This window comes from Salvia hispanica, chromosome 4, assembly GCF_029641045.1.
Source record: "Salvia hispanica isolate PSC_SH4W2 chromosome 4, Shi_PSC_v1, whole genome shotgun sequence".
Taxonomy (NCBI): Eukaryota; Viridiplantae; Streptophyta; class Magnoliopsida; order Lamiales; family Lamiaceae; genus Salvia; species Salvia hispanica.
In genome coordinates, this window is record NC_142695.1 from 27,609,607 (window position 1) to 27,630,778 (window position 21,172).

The 21,172-nt window shown below is 50.2% G+C and overlaps 39 non-coding genes and 2 pseudogenes across 39 annotated transcripts; all 41 read right to left on the bottom strand.

Moving 5' to 3' along the window:
• Positions 1-220: 220 nt before the first annotated feature.
• Positions 221-339, bottom strand: LOC148928274 (5S ribosomal RNA). Its single transcript, XR_016129245.1, has one exon. It is a non-coding gene; the product is annotated as a 5S ribosomal RNA (ribosomal RNA).
• Positions 340-737: 398 nt separating this feature from the next.
• On the bottom strand, positions 738-856 carry LOC148928275 (5S ribosomal RNA). Its single transcript, XR_016129651.1, has one exon. It is a non-coding gene; the product is annotated as a 5S ribosomal RNA (ribosomal RNA).
• A 394-nt stretch (positions 857-1,250) lies between these two features.
• LOC148928276 (5S ribosomal RNA) lies at positions 1,251-1,369 on the bottom strand. Its single transcript, XR_016129591.1, has one exon. It is a non-coding gene; the product is annotated as a 5S ribosomal RNA (ribosomal RNA).
• Positions 1,370-1,763: 394 nt separating this feature from the next.
• On the bottom strand, positions 1,764-1,882 carry LOC148928277 (5S ribosomal RNA). Its single transcript, XR_016129386.1, has one exon. It is a non-coding gene; the product is annotated as a 5S ribosomal RNA (ribosomal RNA).
• A 399-nt stretch (positions 1,883-2,281) lies between these two features.
• On the bottom strand, positions 2,282-2,400 carry LOC148928278 (5S ribosomal RNA). Its single transcript, XR_016129327.1, has one exon. It is a non-coding gene; the product is annotated as a 5S ribosomal RNA (ribosomal RNA).
• Positions 2,401-2,794: 394 nt separating this feature from the next.
• On the bottom strand, positions 2,795-2,913 carry LOC148928279 (5S ribosomal RNA). The gene has a single exon (XR_016129388.1). It is a non-coding gene; the product is annotated as a 5S ribosomal RNA (ribosomal RNA).
• A 394-nt stretch (positions 2,914-3,307) lies between these two features.
• LOC148928280 (5S ribosomal RNA) lies at positions 3,308-3,426 on the bottom strand. Its single transcript, XR_016129389.1, has one exon. It is a non-coding gene; the product is annotated as a 5S ribosomal RNA (ribosomal RNA).
• Positions 3,427-3,820: 394 nt separating this feature from the next.
• Positions 3,821-3,939, bottom strand: LOC148928281 (5S ribosomal RNA). The gene has a single exon (XR_016129390.1). It is a non-coding gene; the product is annotated as a 5S ribosomal RNA (ribosomal RNA).
• A 394-nt stretch (positions 3,940-4,333) lies between these two features.
• LOC148928282 (5S ribosomal RNA) lies at positions 4,334-4,452 on the bottom strand. The gene has a single exon (XR_016129391.1). It is a non-coding gene; the product is annotated as a 5S ribosomal RNA (ribosomal RNA).
• Positions 4,453-4,851: 399 nt separating this feature from the next.
• On the bottom strand, positions 4,852-4,970 carry LOC148928283 (5S ribosomal RNA). Its single transcript, XR_016129246.1, has one exon. It is a non-coding gene; the product is annotated as a 5S ribosomal RNA (ribosomal RNA).
• Positions 4,971-5,368: 398 nt separating this feature from the next.
• Positions 5,369-5,487, bottom strand: LOC148928284 (5S ribosomal RNA). The gene has a single exon (XR_016129652.1). It is a non-coding gene; the product is annotated as a 5S ribosomal RNA (ribosomal RNA).
• A 394-nt stretch (positions 5,488-5,881) lies between these two features.
• Positions 5,882-6,000, bottom strand: LOC148928285 (5S ribosomal RNA). Its single transcript, XR_016129593.1, has one exon. It is a non-coding gene; the product is annotated as a 5S ribosomal RNA (ribosomal RNA).
• Positions 6,001-6,394: 394 nt separating this feature from the next.
• LOC148928286 (5S ribosomal RNA) lies at positions 6,395-6,513 on the bottom strand. The gene has a single exon (XR_016129392.1). It is a non-coding gene; the product is annotated as a 5S ribosomal RNA (ribosomal RNA).
• Positions 6,514-6,912: 399 nt separating this feature from the next.
• On the bottom strand, positions 6,913-7,031 carry LOC148928287 (5S ribosomal RNA). The gene has a single exon (XR_016129328.1). It is a non-coding gene; the product is annotated as a 5S ribosomal RNA (ribosomal RNA).
• Positions 7,032-7,425: 394 nt separating this feature from the next.
• On the bottom strand, positions 7,426-7,544 carry LOC148928288 (5S ribosomal RNA). Its single transcript, XR_016129393.1, has one exon. It is a non-coding gene; the product is annotated as a 5S ribosomal RNA (ribosomal RNA).
• Positions 7,545-7,938: 394 nt separating this feature from the next.
• On the bottom strand, positions 7,939-8,057 carry LOC148928289 (5S ribosomal RNA). Its single transcript, XR_016129394.1, has one exon. It is a non-coding gene; the product is annotated as a 5S ribosomal RNA (ribosomal RNA).
• A 394-nt stretch (positions 8,058-8,451) lies between these two features.
• LOC148928290 (5S ribosomal RNA) lies at positions 8,452-8,570 on the bottom strand. The gene has a single exon (XR_016129395.1). It is a non-coding gene; the product is annotated as a 5S ribosomal RNA (ribosomal RNA).
• A 394-nt stretch (positions 8,571-8,964) lies between these two features.
• On the bottom strand, positions 8,965-9,083 carry LOC148928291 (5S ribosomal RNA). The gene has a single exon (XR_016129396.1). It is a non-coding gene; the product is annotated as a 5S ribosomal RNA (ribosomal RNA).
• Positions 9,084-9,482: 399 nt separating this feature from the next.
• Positions 9,483-9,601, bottom strand: LOC148928292 (5S ribosomal RNA). The gene has a single exon (XR_016129247.1). It is a non-coding gene; the product is annotated as a 5S ribosomal RNA (ribosomal RNA).
• Positions 9,602-9,999: 398 nt separating this feature from the next.
• Positions 10,000-10,118, bottom strand: LOC148928293 (5S ribosomal RNA). The gene has a single exon (XR_016129438.1). It is a non-coding gene; the product is annotated as a 5S ribosomal RNA (ribosomal RNA).
• A 394-nt stretch (positions 10,119-10,512) lies between these two features.
• LOC148928294 (5S ribosomal RNA) lies at positions 10,513-10,631 on the bottom strand. Its single transcript, XR_016129397.1, has one exon. It is a non-coding gene; the product is annotated as a 5S ribosomal RNA (ribosomal RNA).
• Positions 10,632-11,030: 399 nt separating this feature from the next.
• LOC148928295 (5S ribosomal RNA) lies at positions 11,031-11,149 on the bottom strand. Its single transcript, XR_016129248.1, has one exon. It is a non-coding gene; the product is annotated as a 5S ribosomal RNA (ribosomal RNA).
• Positions 11,150-11,547: 398 nt separating this feature from the next.
• LOC148928296 (5S ribosomal RNA) lies at positions 11,548-11,666 on the bottom strand. The gene has a single exon (XR_016129439.1). It is a non-coding gene; the product is annotated as a 5S ribosomal RNA (ribosomal RNA).
• Positions 11,667-12,060: 394 nt separating this feature from the next.
• LOC148928297 (5S ribosomal RNA) lies at positions 12,061-12,179 on the bottom strand. The gene has a single exon (XR_016129462.1). It is a non-coding gene; the product is annotated as a 5S ribosomal RNA (ribosomal RNA).
• A 394-nt stretch (positions 12,180-12,573) lies between these two features.
• LOC148928298 (5S ribosomal RNA) lies at positions 12,574-12,692 on the bottom strand. Its single transcript, XR_016129658.1, has one exon. It is a non-coding gene; the product is annotated as a 5S ribosomal RNA (ribosomal RNA).
• A 399-nt stretch (positions 12,693-13,091) lies between these two features.
• LOC148928299 (5S ribosomal RNA) lies at positions 13,092-13,210 on the bottom strand. The gene has a single exon (XR_016129296.1). It is a non-coding gene; the product is annotated as a 5S ribosomal RNA (ribosomal RNA).
• A 394-nt stretch (positions 13,211-13,604) lies between these two features.
• LOC148928300 (5S ribosomal RNA) lies at positions 13,605-13,723 on the bottom strand. Its single transcript, XR_016129399.1, has one exon. It is a non-coding gene; the product is annotated as a 5S ribosomal RNA (ribosomal RNA).
• Positions 13,724-14,117: 394 nt separating this feature from the next.
• On the bottom strand, positions 14,118-14,236 carry LOC148928301 (5S ribosomal RNA). The gene has a single exon (XR_016129400.1). It is a non-coding gene; the product is annotated as a 5S ribosomal RNA (ribosomal RNA).
• Positions 14,237-14,635: 399 nt separating this feature from the next.
• LOC148928302 (5S ribosomal RNA) lies at positions 14,636-14,754 on the bottom strand. The gene has a single exon (XR_016129249.1). It is a non-coding gene; the product is annotated as a 5S ribosomal RNA (ribosomal RNA).
• A 398-nt stretch (positions 14,755-15,152) lies between these two features.
• LOC148928303 (5S ribosomal RNA) lies at positions 15,153-15,271 on the bottom strand. The gene has a single exon (XR_016129329.1). It is a non-coding gene; the product is annotated as a 5S ribosomal RNA (ribosomal RNA).
• Positions 15,272-15,665: 394 nt separating this feature from the next.
• Positions 15,666-15,784, bottom strand: LOC148928304 (5S ribosomal RNA; annotated as a pseudogene).
• Positions 15,785-16,183: 399 nt separating this feature from the next.
• Positions 16,184-16,302, bottom strand: LOC148928305 (5S ribosomal RNA). Its single transcript, XR_016129330.1, has one exon. It is a non-coding gene; the product is annotated as a 5S ribosomal RNA (ribosomal RNA).
• Positions 16,303-16,696: 394 nt separating this feature from the next.
• Positions 16,697-16,815, bottom strand: LOC148928306 (5S ribosomal RNA). Its single transcript, XR_016129401.1, has one exon. It is a non-coding gene; the product is annotated as a 5S ribosomal RNA (ribosomal RNA).
• Positions 16,816-17,209: 394 nt separating this feature from the next.
• On the bottom strand, positions 17,210-17,328 carry LOC148928307 (5S ribosomal RNA). Its single transcript, XR_016129402.1, has one exon. It is a non-coding gene; the product is annotated as a 5S ribosomal RNA (ribosomal RNA).
• A 399-nt stretch (positions 17,329-17,727) lies between these two features.
• On the bottom strand, positions 17,728-17,846 carry LOC148928308 (5S ribosomal RNA; annotated as a pseudogene).
• Positions 17,847-18,240: 394 nt separating this feature from the next.
• Positions 18,241-18,359, bottom strand: LOC148928309 (5S ribosomal RNA). The gene has a single exon (XR_016129403.1). It is a non-coding gene; the product is annotated as a 5S ribosomal RNA (ribosomal RNA).
• Positions 18,360-18,758: 399 nt separating this feature from the next.
• LOC148928310 (5S ribosomal RNA) lies at positions 18,759-18,877 on the bottom strand. The gene has a single exon (XR_016129250.1). It is a non-coding gene; the product is annotated as a 5S ribosomal RNA (ribosomal RNA).
• A 397-nt stretch (positions 18,878-19,274) lies between these two features.
• Positions 19,275-19,393, bottom strand: LOC148928311 (5S ribosomal RNA). Its single transcript, XR_016129482.1, has one exon. It is a non-coding gene; the product is annotated as a 5S ribosomal RNA (ribosomal RNA).
• A 397-nt stretch (positions 19,394-19,790) lies between these two features.
• On the bottom strand, positions 19,791-19,909 carry LOC148928312 (5S ribosomal RNA). The gene has a single exon (XR_016130069.1). It is a non-coding gene; the product is annotated as a 5S ribosomal RNA (ribosomal RNA).
• A 394-nt stretch (positions 19,910-20,303) lies between these two features.
• Positions 20,304-20,422, bottom strand: LOC148928313 (5S ribosomal RNA). The gene has a single exon (XR_016130106.1). It is a non-coding gene; the product is annotated as a 5S ribosomal RNA (ribosomal RNA).
• A 399-nt stretch (positions 20,423-20,821) lies between these two features.
• LOC148928314 (5S ribosomal RNA) lies at positions 20,822-20,940 on the bottom strand. Its single transcript, XR_016129331.1, has one exon. It is a non-coding gene; the product is annotated as a 5S ribosomal RNA (ribosomal RNA).
• Between the last annotated feature and the right edge of the window lie 232 nt (positions 20,941-21,172).

Sequence of the window (21,172 nt, forward strand, 5' to 3'; positions counted from 1 at the left end):
TCCGGGAATCAAAAAGTGGCTGTTTCGAGCCATTTCAGCCACTTTTAGTTCGCAGCTACTGTTTTTCGGCACGTTTAAGGTTGTAGGACCCGCTCATCACCGGCTCGTGGAGATTGTCGTAGCTTTTTTTCATTTTACTCGCCAACCGCTAATCGAGTTTCGGACCACAGCAAGACCAACCGAACGGAAAAAAAAATAAAAATGAACGCACTTGCAAAAAGAGGTGCAACACGAGGTCTTCCAAGGGGGTCACCCATCCTAGTACTACTCTCGCCCAAGCACGCTTAACTTCGGAGTTCTGATGGGATCCGGTGCATTAGTGCTGGTACGATCGCACCCATCAATAGCCCCGCACTTTATTCTTTCATACCGTACGCTCCCGTGCGTAGGTTCTGATCCCCCACCCTTCAGACGGGCATAACTTTTGATCCGGAAGGAGTTACGGGACCCCCAGCATATCACCGCGAAGCTCTCGCCGACCCGCACGTGCAGAGATACGGGTACATCCCGTGGCTACTCCGGGAATCAAAAAGTGGCTGTTTCGAGCCATTTCAGCCACTTTTAGTTCGCAGCTACTGTTTTTCGGCACGTTTAAGGTTGTAGGACCCGCTCATCACCGGCTCGTGGAGATTGTCGTAGCTTTTTTTCATTTTACTCGCCAACCGCTAATCGAGTTTCGGACCACAGCAAGACCAACCGAACGGAAAAAAAAATAAAAATGAATGCACTTGCAAAAAGAGGTGCAACACGAGGTCTTCCAAGGGGGTCACCCATCCTAGTACTACTCTCGCCCAAGCACGCTTAACTTCGGAGTTCTGATGGGATCCAGTGCATTAGTGCTTGTATGATCACACCCATCAATAACCCCGCACTTTATTCTTTCATAGCGTACGCTCCCGTACGCAGGTTATGATCCCCCACCCTTCAGACGGGCATAAATTTTGATCCGGAAGGAGTTACGGGACCCTCAGCATATCACCGCGAAGCTTTCGCCGAGCCCCACGTGCTGAGATACGGGTACAGCTCGTGGCTACTACGAGAAGCAAATAGAGGCCATTTCGAGCCATTTCGGCCACTTTTAGTTCGCAGCTACTATTTTTCGGCACGTTTAAGGTTTTGAGACCCGCTCATCACCGGCTAGTGGAGATTGTTGTTCATTTTTTTCCTTTTAATCGCCAACCTCTAATCGAGTTCGGACCACAGCAAGACCAACTGAACGGAAATAAAAAAAATGAACGCATTCGCAAAAAAGGGTACAACACGAGGACTTCCCAGGGGATCACCCATCCTAGTACTACTCTCGCCCAAGCACGCTTAATTTCGGAGTTCTGATGGGATCCGGTGCATAAGTGCTGGTATGATCACACCCATCAATAACCCCGCACTTTATTCTTTCATAGCGTACGCTCCCGTACGCAGGTTATGATCCCCCACCCTTCAGACGGGCATAAATTTTGATCCGGAAGGAGTTACGGGACCCTCAGCATATCACCGCGAAGCTTTCGCCGAGCCCCACGTGCTGAGATACGGGTACAGCTCGTGGCTACTACGAGAAGCAAATAGAGGCCATTTCGAGCCATTTCGGCCACTTTTAGTTCGCAGCTACTATTTTTCGGCACGTTTAAGGTTTTGAGACCCGCTCATCACCGGCTAGTGGAGATTGTTGTTCATTTTTTTCCTTTTAATCGCCAACCTCTAGTCGAGTTCGGACCACAGCAAGACCAACTGAACGGAAATAAAAAAAATGAACGCATTCGCAAAAAAGGGTACAACACGAGGACTTCCCAGGGGATCACCCATCCTAGTACTACTCTCGCCCAAGCACGCTTAATTTCGGAGTTCTGATGGGATCCGGTGCATTAGTGCTGGTATGATCGCACCCAGCAATAGCCCCGCACTTTATTCTTTCATAGCGTACGCTCCCGTGTGCAGGTTTTGATCCCCCACCCCTCAAACGAGCATAACCTTTGATCCGGAGGGAGTTACGGGACCCACAGCATATCACCGCGAAGCTCTGGCCGACCCGCACGTGCAGCGATACGGGTACATCCTGTGGCTACTCCGGGAAACAAAAAGAGGCCGTTTTCGAGCCATTTCGGCCACTTTTAGTTCGCAGCTACTGTTTTTCGGCACGTTTAAGGTTGTAGGACCCGCTCATCACCGGCTCGTGGAGATTGTCGTAGCTTTTTTTCATTTTACTCGCCAACCGCTAATCGAGTTTCGGACCACAGCAAGACCAACCGAACGGAAAAAAAAATAAAAATGAACGCACTTGCAAAAAGAGGTGCAACACGAGGTCTTCCAAGGGGGTCACCCATCCTAGTACTACTCTCGCCCAAGCACGCTTAACTTCGGAGTTCTGATGGGATCCGGTGCATTAGTGCTTGTATGATCGCACCCATCAATAACCCCGCACTTTATTCTTTCATAGCGTACGCTCCCGTACGCAGGTTATGATGCCCCACCCTTCAGACGGGCATAAATTTTGATCCGGAAGGAGTTACGGGACCCTCAGCATATCACCGCGAAGCTTTCGCCGAGCCCCACGTGCTGAGATACGGGTATAGCTCGTGGCTACTACGAGAAGCAAATAGAGGCCATTTCGAGCCATTTCGGCCACTTTTAGTTCGCAGCTACTATTTTTCGGCACGTTTAAGGTTTTGAGACCCGCTCATCACCGGCTAGTGGAGATTGTTGTTCATTTTTTTCCTTTTAATCGCCAACCTCTAATCGAGTTCGGACCACAGCAAGACCAACTGAACGGAAATAAAAAAAATGAACGCATTCGCAAAAAAGGGTACAACACGAGGACTTCCCAGGGGATCACCCATCCTAGTACTACTCTCGCCCAAGCACGCTTAATTTCGGAGTTCTGATGGGATCCGGTGCATTAGTGCTGGTATGATCGCACCCATCAATAACCCCGCACTTTATTCTTTCATAGCGTACGCTCCCGTACGCAGGTTATGATCCCCCACCCTTCAGACGGGCATAAATTTTGATCCGGAAGGAGTTACGGGACCCTCAGCATATCACCGCGAAGCTTTCGCCGAGCCCCACGTGCTGAGATACGGGTACAGCTCGTGGCTACTACGAGAAGCAAATAGAGGCCATTTCGAGCCATTTCGGCCACTTTTAGTTCGCAGCTACTATTTTTCGGCACGTTTAAGGTTTTGAGACCCGCTCATCACCGGCTAGTGGAGATTGTTGTTCATTTTTTTCCTTTTAATCGCCAACCTCTAATCGAGTTCGGACCACAGCAAGACCAACTGAACGGAAATAAAAAAAATGAACGCATTCGCAAAAAAGGGTACAACACGAGGACTTCCCAGGGGATCACCCATCCTAGTACTACTCTCGCCCAAGCACGCTTAATTTCGGAGTTCTGATGGGATCCGGTGCATTAGTGCTGGTATGATCGCACCCAGCAATAGCCCCGCACTTTATTCTTTCATAGCGTACGCTCCCGTACGCAGGTTATGATCCCCCACCCTTCAGACGGGCATAAATTTTGATCCGGAAGGAGTTACGGGACCCTCAGCATATCACCGCGAAGCTTTCGCCGAGCCCCACGTGCTGAGATACGGGTACAGCTCGTGGCTACTACGAGAAGCAAATAGAGGCCATTTCGAGCCATTTCGGCCACTTTTAGTTCGCAGCTACTATTTTTCGGCACGTTTAAGGTTTTGAGACCCGCTCATCACCGGCTAGTGGAGATTGTTCTTCATTTTTTTCCTTTTAATCGCCAACCTCTAATCGAGTTCGGACCACAGCAAGACCAACTGAACGGAAATAAAAAAAATGAACGCATTCGCAAAAAAGGGTACAACACGAGGACTTCCCAGGGGATCACCCATCCTAGTACTACTCTCGCCCAAGCACGCTTAATTTCGGAGTTCTGATGGGATCCGGTGCATTAGTGCTGGTATGATCGCACCCATCAATAACCCCGCACTTTATTCTTTCATAGCGTACGCTCCCGTACGCAGGTTATGATCCCCCACCCTTCAGACGGGCATAAATTTTGATCCGGAAGGAGTTACGGGACCCTCAGCATATCACCGCGAAGCTTTCGCCGAGCCCCACGTGCTGAGATACGGGTACAGCTCGTGGCTACTACGAGAAGCAAATAGAGGCCATTTCGAGCCATTTCGGCCACTTTTAGTTCGCAGCTACTATTTTTCGGCACGTTTAAGGTTTTGAGACCCGCTCATCACCGGCTAGTGGAGATTGTTGTTCATTTTTTTCCTTTTAATCGCCAACCTCTAATCGAGTTCGGACCACAGCAAGACCAACTGAACGGAAATAAAAAAAATGAACGCATTCGCAAAAAAGGGTACAACACGAGGACTTCCCAGGGGATCACCCATCCTAGTACTACTCTCGCCCAAGCACGCTTAATTTCGGAGTTCTGATGGGATCCGGTGCATTAGTGCTGGTATGATCGCACCCAGCAATAGCCCCGCACTTTATTCTTTCATAGCGTACGCTCCCGTGTGCAGGTTTTGATCCCCCACCCCTCAAACGAGCATAACCTTTGATCCGGAGGGAGTTACGGGACCCACATCATATCACCGCGAAGCTCTGGCCGACCCGCACGTGCAGCGATACGGGTACATCCTGTGGCTACTCCGGGAAACAAAAAGAGGCCGTTTTCGAGCCATTTCGGCCACTTTTAGTTCGCAGCTACTGTTTTTCGGCACGTTTAAGGTTGTAGGACCCGCTCATCACCGGCTCGTGGAGATTGTCGTAGCTTTTTTTCATTTTACTCGCCAACCGCTAATCGAGTTTCGGACCACAGCAAGACCAACCGAACGGAAAAAAAAATAAAAATGAACGCACTTGCAAAAAGAGGTGCAACACGAGGTCTTCCAAGGGGGTCACCCATCCTAGTACTACTCTCGCCCAAGCACGCTTAACTTCGGAGTTCTGATGGGATCCGGTGCATTAGTGCTGGTACGATCGCACCCATCAATAGCCCCGCACTTTATTCTTTCATACCGTACGCTCCCGTGCGTAGGTTCTGATCCCCCACCCTTCAGACGGGCATAACTTTTGATCCGGAAGGAGTTACGGGACCCCCAGCATATCACCGCGAAGCTCTCGCCGACCCGCACGTGCAGAGATACGGGTACATCCCGTGGCTACTCCGGGAATCAAAAAGTGGCTGTTTCGAGCCATTTCAGCCACTTTTAGTTCGCAGCTACTGTTTTTCGGCACGTTTAAGGTTGTAGGACCCGCTCATCACCGGCTCGTGGAGATTGTCGTAGCTTTTTTTCATTTTACTCGCCAACCGCTAATCGAGTTTCGGACCACAGCAAGACCAACCGAACGGAAAAAAAAATAAAAATGAATGCACTTGCAAAAAGAGGTGCAACACGAGGTCTTCCAAGGGGGTCACCCATCCTAGTACTACTCTCGCCCAAGCACGCTTAACTTCGGAGTTCTGATGGGATCCAGTGCATTAGTGCTTGTATGATCACACCCATCAATAACCCCGCACTTTATTCTTTCATAGCGTACGCTCCCGTACGCAGGTTATGATCCCCCACCCTTCAGACGGGCATAAATTTTGATCCGGAAGGAGTTACGGGACCCTCAGCATATCACCGCGAAGCTTTCGCCGAGCCCCACGTGCTGAGATACGGGTACAGCTCGTGGCTACTACGAGAAGCAAATAGAGGCCATTTCGAGCCATTTCGGCCACTTTTAGTTCGCAGCTACTATTTTTCGGCACGTTTAAGGTTTTGAGACCCGCTCATCACCGGCTAGTGGAGATTGTTGTTCATTTTTTTCCTTTTAATCGCCAACCTCTAATCGAGTTCGGACCACAGCAAGACCAACTGAACGGAAATAAAAAAAATGAACGCATTCGCAAAAAAGGGTACAACACGAGGACTTCCCAGGGGATCACCCATCCTAGTACTACTCTCGCCCAAGCACGCTTAATTTCGGAGTTCTGATGGGATCCGGTGCATAAGTGCTGGTATGATCACACCCATCAATAACCCCGCACTTTATTCTTTCATAGCGTACGCTCCCGTACGCAGGTTATGATCCCCCACCCTTCAGACGGGCATAAATTTTGATCCGGAAGGAGTTACGGGACCCTCAGCATATCACCGCGAAGCTTTCGCCGAGCCCCACGTGCTGAGATACGGGTACAGCTCGTGGCTACTACGAGAAGCAAATAGAGGCCATTTCGAGCCATTTCGGCCACTTTTAGTTCGCAGCTACTATTTTTCGGCACGTTTAAGGTTTTGAGACCCGCTCATCACCGGCTAGTGGAGATTGTTGTTCATTTTTTTCCTTTTAATCGCCAACCTCTAGTCGAGTTCGGACCACAGCAAGACCAACTGAACGGAAATAAAAAAAATGAACGCATTCGCAAAAAAGGGTACAACACGAGGACTTCCCAGGGGATCACCCATCCTAGTACTACTCTCGCCCAAGCACGCTTAATTTCGGAGTTCTGATGGGATCCGGTGCATTAGTGCTGGTATGATCGCACCCAGCAATAGCCCCGCACTTTATTCTTTCATAGCGTACGCTCCCGTGTGCAGGTTTTGATCCCCCACCCCTCAAACGAGCATAACCTTTGATCCGGAGGGAGTTACGGGACCCACAGCATATCACCGCGAAGCTCTGGCCGACCCGCACGTGCAGCGATACGGGTACATCCTGTGGCTACTCCGGGAAACAAAAAGAGGCCGTTTTCGAGCCATTTCGGCCACTTTTAGTTCGCAGCTACTGTTTTTCGGCACGTTTAAGGTTGTAGGACCCGCTCATCACCGGCTCGTGGAGATTGTCGTAGCTTTTTTTCATTTTACTCGCCAACCGCTAATCGAGTTTCGGACCACAGCAAGACCAACCGAACGGAAAAAAAAATAAAAATGAACGCACTTGCAAAAAGAGGTGCAACACGAGGTCTTCCAAGGGGGTCACCCATCCTAGTACTACTCTCGCCCAAGCACGCTTAACTTCGGAGTTCTGATGGGATCCGGTGCATTAGTGCTTGTATGATCGCACCCATCAATAACCCCGCACTTTATTCTTTCATAGCGTACGCTCCCGTACGCAGGTTATGATGCCCCACCCTTCAGACGGGCATAAATTTTGATCCGGAAGGAGTTACGGGACCCTCAGCATATCACCGCGAAGCTTTCGCCGAGCCCCACGTGCTGAGATACGGGTATAGCTCGTGGCTACTACGAGAAGCAAATAGAGGCCATTTCGAGCCATTTCGGCCACTTTTAGTTCGCAGCTACTATTTTTCGGCACGTTTAAGGTTTTGAGACCCGCTCATCACCGGCTAGTGGAGATTGTTGTTCATTTTTTTCCTTTTAATCGCCAACCTCTAATCGAGTTCGGACCACAGCAAGACCAACTGAACGGAAATAAAAAAAATGAACGCATTCGCAAAAAAGGGTACAACACGAGGACTTCCCAGGGGATCACCCATCCTAGTACTACTCTCGCCCAAGCACGCTTAATTTCGGAGTTCTGATGGGATCCGGTGCATTAGTGCTGGTATGATCGCACCCATCAATAACCCCGCACTTTATTCTTTCATAGCGTACGCTCCCGTACGCAGGTTATGATCCCCCACCCTTCAGACGGGCATAAATTTTGATCCGGAAGGAGTTACGGGACCCTCAGCATATCACCGCGAAGCTTTCGCCGAGCCCCACGTGCTGAGATACGGGTACAGCTCGTGGCTACTACGAGAAGCAAATAGAGGCCATTTCGAGCCATTTCGGCCACTTTTAGTTCGCAGCTACTATTTTTCGGCACGTTTAAGGTTTTGAGACCCGCTCATCACCGGCTAGTGGAGATTGTTGTTCATTTTTTTCCTTTTAATCGCCAACCTCTAATCGAGTTCGGACCACAGCAAGACCAACTGAACGGAAATAAAAAAAATGAACGCATTCGCAAAAAAGGGTACAACACGAGGACTTCCCAGGGGATCACCCATCCTAGTACTACTCTCGCCCAAGCACGCTTAATTTCGGAGTTCTGATGGGATCCGGTGCATTAGTGCTGGTATGATCGCACCCAGCAATAGCCCCGCACTTTATTCTTTCATAGCGTACGCTCCCGTACGCAGGTTATGATCCCCCACCCTTCAGACGGGCATAAATTTTGATCCGGAAGGAGTTACGGGACCCTCAGCATATCACCGCGAAGCTTTCGCCGAGCCCCACGTGCTGAGATACGGGTACAGCTCGTGGCTACTACGAGAAGCAAATAGAGGCCATTTCGAGCCATTTCGGCCACTTTTAGTTCGCAGCTACTATTTTTCGGCACGTTTAAGGTTTTGAGACCCGCTCATCACCGGCTAGTGGAGATTGTTCTTCATTTTTTTCCTTTTAATCGCCAACCTCTAATCGAGTTCGGACCACAGCAAGACCAACTGAACGGAAATAAAAAAAATGAACGCATTCGCAAAAAAGGGTACAACACGAGGACTTCCCAGGGGATCACCCATCCTAGTACTACTCTCGCCCAAGCACGCTTAATTTCGGAGTTCTGATGGGATCCGGTGCATTAGTGCTGGTATGATCGCACCCATCAATAACCCCGCACTTTATTCTTTCATAGCGTACGCTCCCGTACGCAGGTTATGATCCCCCACCCTTCAGACGGGCATAAATTTTGATCCGGAAGGAGTTACGGGACCCTCAGCATATCACCGCGAAGCTTTCGCCGAGCCCCACGTGCTGAGATACGGGTACAGCTCGTGGCTACTACGAGAAGCAAATAGAGGCCATTTCGAGCCATTTCGGCCACTTTTAGTTCGCAGCTACTATTTTTCGGCACGTTTAAGGTTTTGAGACCCGCTCATCACCGGCTAGTGGAGATTGTTGTTCATTTTTTTCCTTTTAATCGCCAACCTCTAATCGAGTTCGGACCACAGCAAGACCAACTGAACGGAAATAAAAAAAATGAACGCATTCGCAAAAAAGGGTACAACACGAGGACTTCCCAGGGGATCACCCATCCTAGTACTACTCTCGCCCAAGCACGCTTAATTTCGGAGTTCTGATGGGATCCGGTGCATTAGTGCTGGTATGATCGCACCCAGCAATAGCCCCGCACTTTATTCTTTCATAGCGTACGCTCCCGTGTGCAGGTTTTGATCCCCCACCCCTCAAACGAGCATAACCTTTGATCCGGAGGGAGTTACGGGACCCACATCATATCACCGCGAAGCTCTGGCCGACCCGCACGTGCAGCGATACGGGTACATCCTGTGGCTACTCCGGGAAACAAAAAGAGGCCGTTTTCGAGCCATTTCGGCCACTTTTAGTTCGCAGCTACTGTTTTTCGGCACGTTTAAGGTTGTAGGACCCGCTCATCACCGGCTCGTGGAGATTGTCGTAGCTTTTTTTCATTTTACTCGCCAACCGCTAATCGAGTTTCGGACCACAGCAAGACCAACCGAACGGAAAAAAAAATAAAAATGAACGCACTTGCAAAAAGAGGTGCAACACGAGGTCTTCCAAGGGGGTCACCCATCCTAGTACTACTCTCGCCCAAGCACGCTTAACTTCGGAGTTCTGATGGGATCCGGTGCATTAGTGCTGGTACGATCGCACCCATCAATAGCCCCGCACTTTATTCTTTCATACCGTACGCTCCCGTGCGTAGGTTCTGATCCCCCACCCTTCAGACGGGCATAACTTTTGATCCGGAAGGAGTTACGGGACCCCCAGCATATCACCGCGAAGCTCTCGCCGACCCGCACGTGCAGAGATACGGGTACATCCCGTGGCTACTCCGGGAATCAAAAAGTGGCTGTTTCGAGCCATTTCAGCCACTTTTAGTTCGCAGCTACTGTTTTTCGGCACGTTTAAGGTTGTAGGACCCGCTCATCACCGGCTCGTGGAGATTGTCGTAGCTTTTTTTCATTTTACTCGCCAACCGCTAATCGAGTTTCGGACCACAGCAAGACCAACCGAACGGAAAAAAAAATAAAAATGAATGCACTTGCAAAAAGAGGTGCAACACGAGGTCTTCCAAGGGGGTCACCCATCCTAGTACTACTCTCGCCCAAGCACGCTTAACTTCGGAGTTCTGATGGGATCCGGTGCATTAGTGCTTGTATGATCACACCCATCAATAACCCCGCACTTTATTCTTTCATAGCGTACGCTCCCGTACGCAGGTTATGATCCCCCACCCTTCAGACGGGCATAAATTTTGATCCGGAAGGAGTTACGGGACCCTCAGCATATCACCGCGAAGCTTTCGCCGAGCCCCACGTGCTGAGATACGGGTACAGCTCGTGGCTACTACGAGAAGCAAATAGAGGCCATTTCGAGCCATTTCGGCCACTTTTAGTTCGCAGCTACTATTTTTCGGCACGTTTAAGGTTTTGAGACCCGCTCATCACCGGCTAGTGGAGATTGTTGTTCATTTTTTTCCTTTTAATCGCCAACCTCTAATCGAGTTCGGACCACAGCAAGACCAACTGAACGGAAATAAAAAAAATGAACGCATTCGCAAAAAAGGGTACAACACGAGGACTTCCCAGGGGATCACCCATCCTAGTACTACTCTCGCCCAAGCACGCTTAATTTCGGAGTTCTGATGGGATCCGGTGCATTAGTGCTGGTATGATCGCACCCAGCAATAGCCCCGCACTTTATTCTTTCATAGCGTACGCTCCCGTGTGCAGGTTTTGATCCCCCACCCCTCAAACGAGCATAACCTTTGATCCGGAGGGAGTTACGGGACCCACAGCATATCACCGCGAAGCTCTGGCCGACCCGCACGTGCAGCGATACGGGTACATCCTGTGGCTACTCCGGGAAACAAAAAGAGGCCGTTTTCGAGCCATTTCGGCCACTTTTAGTTCGCAGCTACTGTTTTTCGGCACGTTTAAGGTTGTAGGACCCGCTCATCACCGGCTCGTGGAGATTGTCGTAGCTTTTTTTCATTTTACTCGCCAACCGCTAATCGAGTTTCGGACCACAGCAAGACCAACCGAACGGAAAAAAAAATAAAAATGAACGCACTTGCAAAAAGAGGTGCAACACGAGGTCTTCCAAGGGGGTCACCCATCCTAGTACTACTCTCGCCCAAGCACGCTTAACTTCGGAGTTCTGATGGGATCCGGTGCATTAGTGCTGGTACGATCGCACCCATCAATAGCCCCGCACTTTATTCTTTCATACCGTACGCTCCCGTGCGTAGGTTCTGATCCCCCACCCTTCAGACGGGCATAACTTTTGATCCGGAAGGAGTTACGGGACCCCCAGCATATCACCGCGAAGCTCTCGCCGACCCGCACGTGCAGAGATACGGGTACATCCCGTGGCTACTCCGGGAATCAAAAAGTGGCTGTTTCGAGCCATTTCAGCCACTTTTAGTTCGCAGCTACTGTTTTTCGGCACGTTTAAGGTTGTAGGACCCGCTCATCACCGGCTCGTGGAGATTGTCGTAGCTTTTTTTCATTTTACTCGCCAACCGCTAATCGAGTTTCGGACCACAGCAAGACCAACCGAACGGAAAAAAAAATAAAAATGAATGCACTTGCAAAAAGAGGTGCAACACGAGGTCTTCCAAGGGGGTCACCCATCCTAGTACTACTCTCGCCCAAGCACGCTTAACTTCGGAGTTCTGATGGGATCCGGTGCATTAGTGCTTGTATGATCACACCCATCAATAACCCCGCACTTTATTCTTTCATAGCGTACGCTCCCGTACGCAGGTTATGATCCCCCACCCTTCAGACGGGCATAAATTTTGATCCGGAAGGAGTTACGGGACCCTCAGCATATCACCGCGAAGCTTTCGCCGAGCCCCACGTGCTGAGATACGGGTACAGCTCGTGGCTACTACGAGAAGCAAATAGAGGCCATTTCGAGCCATTTCGGCCACTTTTAGTTCGCAGCTACTATTTTTCGGCACGTTTAAGGTTTTGAGACCCGCTCATCACCGGCTAGTGGAGATTGTTGTTCATTTTTTTCCTTTTAATCGCCAACCTCTAATCGAGTTCGGACCACAGCAAGACCAACTGAACGGAAATAAAAAAAATGAACGCATTCGCAAAAAAGGGTACAACACGAGGACTTCCCAGGGGATCACCCATCCTAGTACTACTCTCGCCCAAGCACGCTTAATTTCGGAGTTCTGATGGGATCCGGTGCATTAGTGCTGGTATGATCACACCCATCAATAACCCCGCACTTTATTCTTTCATAGCGTACGCTCCCGTACGCAGGTTATGATCCCCCACCCTTCAGACGGGCATAAATTTTGATCCGGAAGGAGTTACGGGACCCTCAGCATATCACCGCGAAGCTTCCGCCGAGCCCCACGTGCTGAGATACGGGTACAGCTCGTGGCTACTACGAGAAGCAAATAGAGGCCATTTCGAGCCATTTCGGCCACTTTTAGTTCGCAGCTACTATTTTTCGGCACGTTTAAGGTTTTGAGACCCGCTCATCACCGGCTAGTGGAGATTGTTGTTCATTTTTTTCCTTTTAATCGCCAACCTCTAGTCGAGTTCGGACCACAGCAAGACCAACTGAACGGAAATAAAAAAAATGAACGCATTCGCAAAAAAGGGTACAACACGAGGACTTCCCAGGGGATCACCCATCCTAGTACTACTCTCGCCCAAGCACGCTTAATTTCGGAATTCTGATGGGATCCGGTGCATTAGTGCTGGTATGATCGCACCCAGCAATAGCCCCGCACTTTATTCTTTCATAGCGTACGCTCCCGTGTGCAGGTTTTGATCCCCCACCCCTCAAACGAGCATAACCTTTGATCCGGAGGGAGTTACGGGACCCACAGCATATCACCGCGAAGCTCTGGCCGACCCGCACGTGCAGCGATACGGGTACATCCTGTGGCTACTCCGGGAAACAAAAAGAGGCCGTTTTCGAGCCATTTCGGCCACTTTTAGTTCGCAGCTACTGTTTTTCGGCACGTTTAAGGTTGTAGGACCCGCTCATCACCGGCTCGTGGAGATTGTCGTAGCTTTTTTTCATTTTACTCGCCAACCGCTAATCGAGTTTCGGACCACAGCAAGACCAACCGAACGGAAAAAAAAATAAAAATGAACGCACTTGCAAAAAGAGGTGCAATACGAGGTCTTCCAAGGGGGTCACCCATCCTAGTACTACTCTCGCCCAAGCACGCTTAACTTCGGAGTTCTGATGGGATCCGGTGCATTAGTGCTTGTATGATCGCACCCATCAATAACCCCGCACTTTATTCTTTCATAGCGTACGCTCCCGTACGCAGGTTATGATCCCCCACCCTTCAGACGGGCATAAATTTTGATCCGGAAGGAGTTACGGGACCCTCAGCATATCACCGCGAAGCTTTCGCCGAGCCCCACGTGCTGAGATACGGGTATAGCTCGTGGCTACTACGAGAAGCAAATAGAGGCCATTTCGAGCCATTTCGGCCACTTTTAGTTCGCAGCTACTATTTTTCGGCACGTTTAAGGTTTTGAGACCCGCTCATCACCGGCTAGTGGAGATTGTTGTTCATTTTTTTCCTTTTAATCGCCAACCTCTAATCGAGTTCGGACCACAGCAAGACCAACTGAACGGAAATAAAAAAAATGAACGCATTCGCAAAAAAGGGTACAACACGAGGACTTCCCAGGGGATCACCCATCCTAGTACTACTCTCGCCCAAGCACGCTTAATTTCGGAGTTCTGATGGGATCCGGTGCATTAGTGCTGGTATGATCGCACCCATCAATAACCCCGCACTTTATTCTTTCATAGCGTACGCTCCCGTACGCAGGTTATGATCCCCCACCCTTCAGACGGGCATAAATTTTGATCCGGAAGGAGTTACGGGACCCTCAGCATATCACCGCGAAGCTTTCGCCGAGCCCCACGTGCTGAGATACGGGTACAGCTCGTGGCTACTACGAGAAGCAAATAGAGGCCATTTCGAGCCATTTCGGCCACTTTTAGTTCGCAGCTACTATTTTTCGGCACGTTTAAGGTTTTGAGACCCGCTCATCACCGGCTAGTGGAGATTGTTGTTCATTTTTTTCCTTTTAATCGCCAACCTCTAATCGAGTTCGGACCACAGCAAGACCAACTGAACGGAAATAAAAAAAATGAACGCATTCGCAAAAAAGGGTACAACACGAGGACTTCCCAGGGGATCACCCATCCTAGTACTACTCTCGCCCAAGCACGCTTAATTTCGGAGTTCTGATGGGATCCGGTGCATTAGTGCTGGTATGATCGCACCCAGCAATAGCCCCGCACTTTATTCTTTCATAGCGTACGCTCCCGTGTGCAGGTTTTGATCCCCCACCCCTCAAACGAGCATAACCTTTGATCCGGAGGGAGTTACGGGACCCACAGCATATCACCGCGAAGCTCTGGCCGACCCGCACGTGCAGCGATACGGGTACATCCTGTGGCTACTCCGGGAAACAAAAAGAGGCCGTTTTCGAGCCATTTCGGCCACTTTTAGTTCGCAGCTACTGTTTTTCGGCACGTTTAAGGTTGTAGGACCCGCTCATCACCGGCTCGTGGAGATTGTCGTAGCTTTTTTTCATTTTACTCGCCAACCGCTAATCGAGTTTCGGACCACAGCAAGACCAACCGAACGGAAAAAAAAATAAAAATGAACGCACTTGCAAAAAGAGGTGCAACACGAGGTCTTCCAAGGGGGTCACCCATCCTAGTACTACTCTCGCCCAAGCACGCTTAACTTCGGAGTTCTGATGGGATCCGGTGCATTAGTGCTGGTACGATCGCACCCATCAATAGCCCCGCACTTTATTCTTTCATACCGTACGCTCCCGTGCGTAGGTTCTGATCCCCCACCCTTCAGACGGGCATAACTTTTGATCCGGAAGGAGTTACGGGACCCCCAGCATATCACCGCGAAGCTCTCGCCGACCCGCACGTGCAGAGATACGGGTACATCCCGTGGCTACTCCGGGAATCAAAAAGTGGCTGTTTCGAGCCATTTCAGCCACTTTTAGTTCGCAGCTACTGTTTTTCGGCACGTTTAAGGTTGTAGGACCCGCTCATCACCGGCTCGTGGAGATTGTCGTAGCTTTTTTTCATTTTACTCGCCAACCGCTAATCGAGTTTCGGACCACAGCAAGACCAAACGAACGGAAAAAAAAATAAAAATGAATGCACTTGCAAAAAGAGGTGCAACACGAGGTCTTCCAAGGGGGTCACCCATCCTAGTACTACTCTCGCCCAAGCACGCTTAACTTCGGAGTTCTGATGGGATCCGGTGCATTAGTGCTTGTATGATCGCACCCATCAATAACCCCGCACTTTATTCTTTCATAGCGTACGCTCCCATACGCAGGTTATGATCCCCCACCCTTCAGACGGGCATAAATTTTGATCCGGAAGGAGTTACGGGACCCTCAGCATATCACCGCGAAGCTTTCGCCGAGCCCCACGTGCTGAGATACGGGTACAGCTCGTGGCTACTACGAGAAGCAAATAGAGGCCATTTCGAGCCATTTCGGCCACTTTTAGTTCGCAGCTACTATTTTTCAGCACGTTTAAGGTTTTGAGACCCGCTCATCACCGGCTAGTGGAGATTGTTGTTCATTTTTTTCCTTTTAATCGCCAACCTCTAATCGAGTTCGGACCACAGCAAGACCAACTGAACGGAAATAAAAAAAATGAACGCATTCGCAAAAAAGGGTACCACACGAGGACTTCCCAGGGGATCACCCATCCTAGTACTACTCTCGCCCAAGCACGCTTAATTTCGGAGTTCTGATGGGATCCGGTGCATTAGTGCTGGTATGATCGCACCCAGCAATAGCCCCGCACTTTATTCTTTCATAGCGTACGCTCCCGTGTGCAGGTTTTGATCCCCCACCCCTCAAACGAGCATAACCTTTGATCCGGAGGGAGTTACGGGACCCACAGCATATCACCGCGAAGCTCTGGCCGACCCGCACGTGCAGCGATACGGGTACATCCTGTGGCTACTCCGGGAAACAAAAAGAGGCCGTTTTCGAGCCATTTCGGCCACTTTTAGTTCGCAGCTACTGTTTTTCGGCACGTTTAAGGTTGTAGGACCCGCTCATCACCGGCTCGTGGAGATTGTCGTAGCTTTTTTTCATTTTACTCGCCAACCGCTAATCGAGTTTCGGACCACAGCAAGACCAACCGAACGGAAAAAAAAATAAAAATGAACGCACTTGCAAAAAGAGGTGCAACACGAGGTCTTCCAAGGGGGTCACCCATCCTAGTACTACTCTCGCCCAAGCACGCTTAACTTCGGAGTTCTGATGGGATCCGGTGCATTAGTGCTTGTATGATCGCACCCATCAATAACCCCGCACTTTATTCTTTCATAGCGTACGCTCCCGTACGCAGGTTATGATCCCCCACCCTTCAGACGGGCATAAATTTTGATCCGGAAGGAGTTACGGGACCCTCAGCATATCACCGCGAAGCTTTCGCCGAGCCCCACGTGCTGAGATACGGGTATAGCTCGTGGCTACTACGAGAAGCAAATAGAGGCCATTTCGAGCCATTTCGGCCACTTTTAGTTCGCAGCTACTATTTTTCGGCACGTTTAAGGTTTTGAGACCCGCTCATCACCGGCTAGTGGAGATTGTTGTTCATTTTTTTCCTTTTAATCGCCAACCTCTAATCGAGTTCGGACCACAGCAAGACCAACTGAACGGAAATAAAAAAAATGAACGCATTCGCAAAAAAGGGTACAACACGAGGACTTCCCAGGGGATCACCCATCCTAGTACTACTCTCGCCCAAGCACGCTTAATTTCGGAGTTCTGATGGGATCCGGTGCATTAGTGCTGGTATGATCGCACCCATCAATAACCCCGCACTTTATTCTTTCATAGCGTACGCTCCCGTACGCAGGTTATGATCCCCCACCCTTCAGACGGGCATAAATTTTGATCCGGAAGGAGTTACGGGACCCTCAGCATATCACCGCGAAGCTTTCGCCGAGCCCCACGTGCTGAGATACGGGTACAGCTCGTGGCTACTACGAGAAGCAAATAGAGGCCATTTCGAGCCATTTCGGCCACTTTTAGTTCGCAGCTACTATTTTTCGGCACGTTTAAGGTTTTGAGACCCACTCATCACCGGCTAGTGGAGATTGTTGTTCATTTTTTTCCTTTTAATCGCCAACCTCTAATCGAGTTCGGACCACAGCAAGACCAACTGAACGGAAATAAAAAAAATGAACGCATTCGCAAAAAAGGGTACAACACGAGGACTTCCCAGGGGATCACCCATCCTAGTACTACTCTCGCCCAAGCACGCTTAATTTCGGAGTTCTGATGGGATCCGGTGCATTAGTGCTGGTATGATCGCACCCAGCAATAGCCCCGCACTTTATTCTTTCATAGCGTACGCTCCCGTGTGCAGGTTTTGATCCCCCACCCCTCAAACGAGCATAACCTTTGATCCGGAGGGAGTTACGGGACCCACAGCATATCACCGCGAAGCTCTGGCCGACCCGCACGTGCAGCGATACGGGTACATCCTGTGGCTACTCCGGGAAACAAAAAGAGGCCGTTTTCGAGCCATTTCGGCCACTTTTAGTTCGCAGATACTGTTTTTCGGCACGTTTAAGGTTGTAGGACCCGCTCATCACCGGCTCGTGGAGATTGTCGTAGCTTTTTTTCATTTTACTCGCCAACCGCTAATCGAGTTTCGGACCACAGCAAGACCAACCGAACGGAAAAAAAAAAAAAAATGAACGCACTTGCAAAAAGAGGTGCAACACGAGGTCTTCCAAGGGGGTCACCCATCCTAGTACTACTCTCGCCCAAGCACGCTTAACTTCAGAGTTCTGATGGGATCCGGTGCATTAGTGCTTGTATTATCGCACCCATCAATAACCCCGCACTTTATTCTTTCATAGCGTACGCTCCCGTACGCAGGTTATGATCCCCCACCCTTCAGACGGGCATAAATTTTGATCCGGAAGGAGTTACGGGACCCTCAGCATATCACCGCGAAGCTTTCGCCGAGCCCCACGTGCTGAGATACGGGTACAGCTCGTGGCTACTACGAGAAGCATATAGAGGCCATTTCGAGCCATTTCGGCCACTTTTAGTTCGCAGCTACTATTTTTCGGCACGTTTAAGGTTTTGAGACCCGCTCATCACCGGCTAGTGGAGATTGTTGTTCATTTTTTTCCTTTTAATCGCCAACCTCTAATCGAGTTCGGACCACAGCAAGACCAACTGAACGGAAATAAAAAAAATGAACGCATTCGCAAAAAAGGGTACAACACGAGGACTTCCCAGGGGATCACCCATCCTAGTACTACTCTCGCCCAAGCACGCTTAATTTCGGAGTTCTGATGGGATCCGGTGCATTAGTGCTGGTATGATCGCACCCAGCAATAGCCCCGCACTTTATTCTTTCATAGCGTACGCTCCCGTGTGCAGGTTTTGATCCCCCACCTCTCAAACGAGCATAACCTTTGATCCGGAGGAAGTTACGGGACCCACAGCATATCACCGCGAAGCTCTGGCCGACCCGCACATGCAGCGATACGGGTACATCCTGTGGCTACTCCGGGAAACAAAAAGAGGCCGTTTTCGAGCCATTTCGGCCACTTTTAGTTCGCAGATACTGTTTTTCGGCACGTTTAAGGTTGTAGGACCCGCTCATCACCGGCTCGTGGAGATTGTCGTAGCTTTTTTTCATTTTACTCGCCAACCGCTAATCGAGTTTCGGACCACAGCAAGACCAACCGAACGGAAAAAAAAATAAAAATGAACGCACTTGCAAAAAGAGGTGCAACACGAGGTCTTCCAAGGGGGTCACCCATCCTAGTACTACTCTCGCCCAAGCACGCTTAACTTCGGAGTTCTGATGGGATCCGGTGCATTAGTGCTGGTACGATCGCACCCATCAATAGCCCCGCACTTTATTCTTTCATACCGTACGCTCCCGTGCGTAGGTTCTGATCCCCCACCCTTCAGACGGGCATAACTTTTGATCCGGAAGGAGTTACGGGACCCCCAGCATATCACCGCGAAGCTCTCGCCGACCCGCACGTGCAGAGATACGGGTACATCCCGTGGCTACTCCGGGAAACATAAAGAGGCCGTTTCGAGCCATTTCGGCCACTTTTAGTTCGCAGCTACTGTTTTTCGGCACGTTTAAGGTTGTAGGACCCGCTCATCACCGGCTCGTGGAGATTGTCGTAGCTTTTTTTCATTTTACTCGCCAACCGCGAATCGAGTTTCGGACCACAGCAAGACCAACCGAACGGAAAAAAAATAAAAATGAACGCACTTGCAAAAAGAGGTGCAACACGAGGTCTTCCAAGGGGGTCACCCATCCTAGTACTACTCTCGCCCAAGCACGCTTAACTTCGGAGTTCTGATGGGATCCGCTGCATTAGTGCTGGTACGATCGCACCCATCAATAGACCCGCACTTTATTCTTTCATACCGTACGCTCCCGTGCGCAGGTTCTGATCCCCCACCCTTCAGACGGGCATAACTTTTGATCCGGAAGGAGTTACGGGACCCACAGAATATCACCGCGAAGCTCTCGCCGACCCGCATGTGCAGCTATACGGGTACATCCTGTGGCTACTCCGGGAAACAAAAAGAGGCCGTTTCGAGCCATTTCGGTCACTTTTAGTTCGCAGCTACTGTTTTTCGGCACGTTTAAGGTTGTAGGACCCGCTCATCACCGGCTCGTGGAGATTGTCGTAGCTTTTTTTCATTTACTCGCCAACCGCTAATCGAGTTTCAGACCACAGCAAGACCAACCGAACGGAAAAAAAAATAAAAATGAACGCACTTGCAAAGAGAGGTGCAACACGAGGTCTTCCAAGGGGGTCACCCATCCTAGTACTACTCTCGCCCAAGCACGCTTAACTTCGGAGTTCTGATGGGATCCGGTGCATTAGTGCTGGTATGATCGCACCCAGCAATAGCCCCGCACATTATTCTTTCATAGCGTACGCTCCCGTGTGCAGGTTTTGATCCCCCACCCCTCAGACGAGCATAACCTTTGATCCGGAGGGAGTTACGGGACCCACTGCATATCACCGCGAAGCTCTCGCCGACCCGCACGTGCTGAGATACGGGAACAGCCCGTGGCTACTCTGGGAAACAAAAAGAGGCCGTTTCGAGCCATTTCGGACACTTTTAGTTCGCAGCTACTCTTTTTCGTCACGTTTAAGGTTGAAGGACCCGCTCATCACCGGCTCGTGGAGATTGTCGTAGCTTTTTTTTATTTACTCGCCAACCGCTAATCGAGTTTCGGGTCACAGCAAGACCAACTGAACGGAAATAAAAAAAATGAACGCATTCGCAAAAAAGGGTACAACACGAGGACTTCCCAGGGGATCACCCATCCTAGTACTACTCTCGCCCAAGCACGCTTAACTTCGGAGTTCTGATGGGATCCGGTGCATTAGTGCTGGTATGATCGCACCCAGCAATAGCCCCGCACTTTATTCTTTCATAGCGTACGCTCCCGTGTGCAGGTTTTGATCCCCCACCCCTCAAACGAGCATAACCTTTGATCCGGAGGGAGTTACGGGACCCACAGCATATCACCGCGAAGCTCTGGCCGACCCGCACGTGCAGCGATACGGGTACATCCTGTGGCTACTCCGGGAAACAAAAAGAGGCCGTTTTCGAGCCATTTCGGCCACTTTTAGTTCGCAGCTACTGTTTTTCGGCACGTTTAAGGTTGTAGGACCCGCTCATCACCGGCTCGTGGAGATTGTCGTAGCTTTTTTTCATTTTACTCGCCAACCGCTAATCGAGTTTCGGACCACAGCAAGACCAACCGAACGGAAAAAAAAATAAAAATGAATGCACTTGCAAAAAGAGGTGCAACACGAGGTCTTCCAAGGGGGTCACCCATCCTAGTACTACTCTCGCCCAAGCACGCTTAACTTCGGAGTTCTGATGGGATCCGGTGCATTAGTGCTTGTATGATCGCACCCATCAATAACCCCGCACTTTATTCTTTCATAGCGTACGCTCCCGTACGCAGGTTATGATCCCCCACCCTTCAGACGGGCATAAATTTTGATCCGCAAGGAGTTACGGGACCCTCAGCATATCACCGCGAAGCTTTCGCCGAGCCCCACGTGCTGAGATACGGGTACAGCTCGTGGCTACTACGAGAAGCAAATAGAGGCCATTTCGAGCCATTTCGGCCACTTTTAGTTCGCA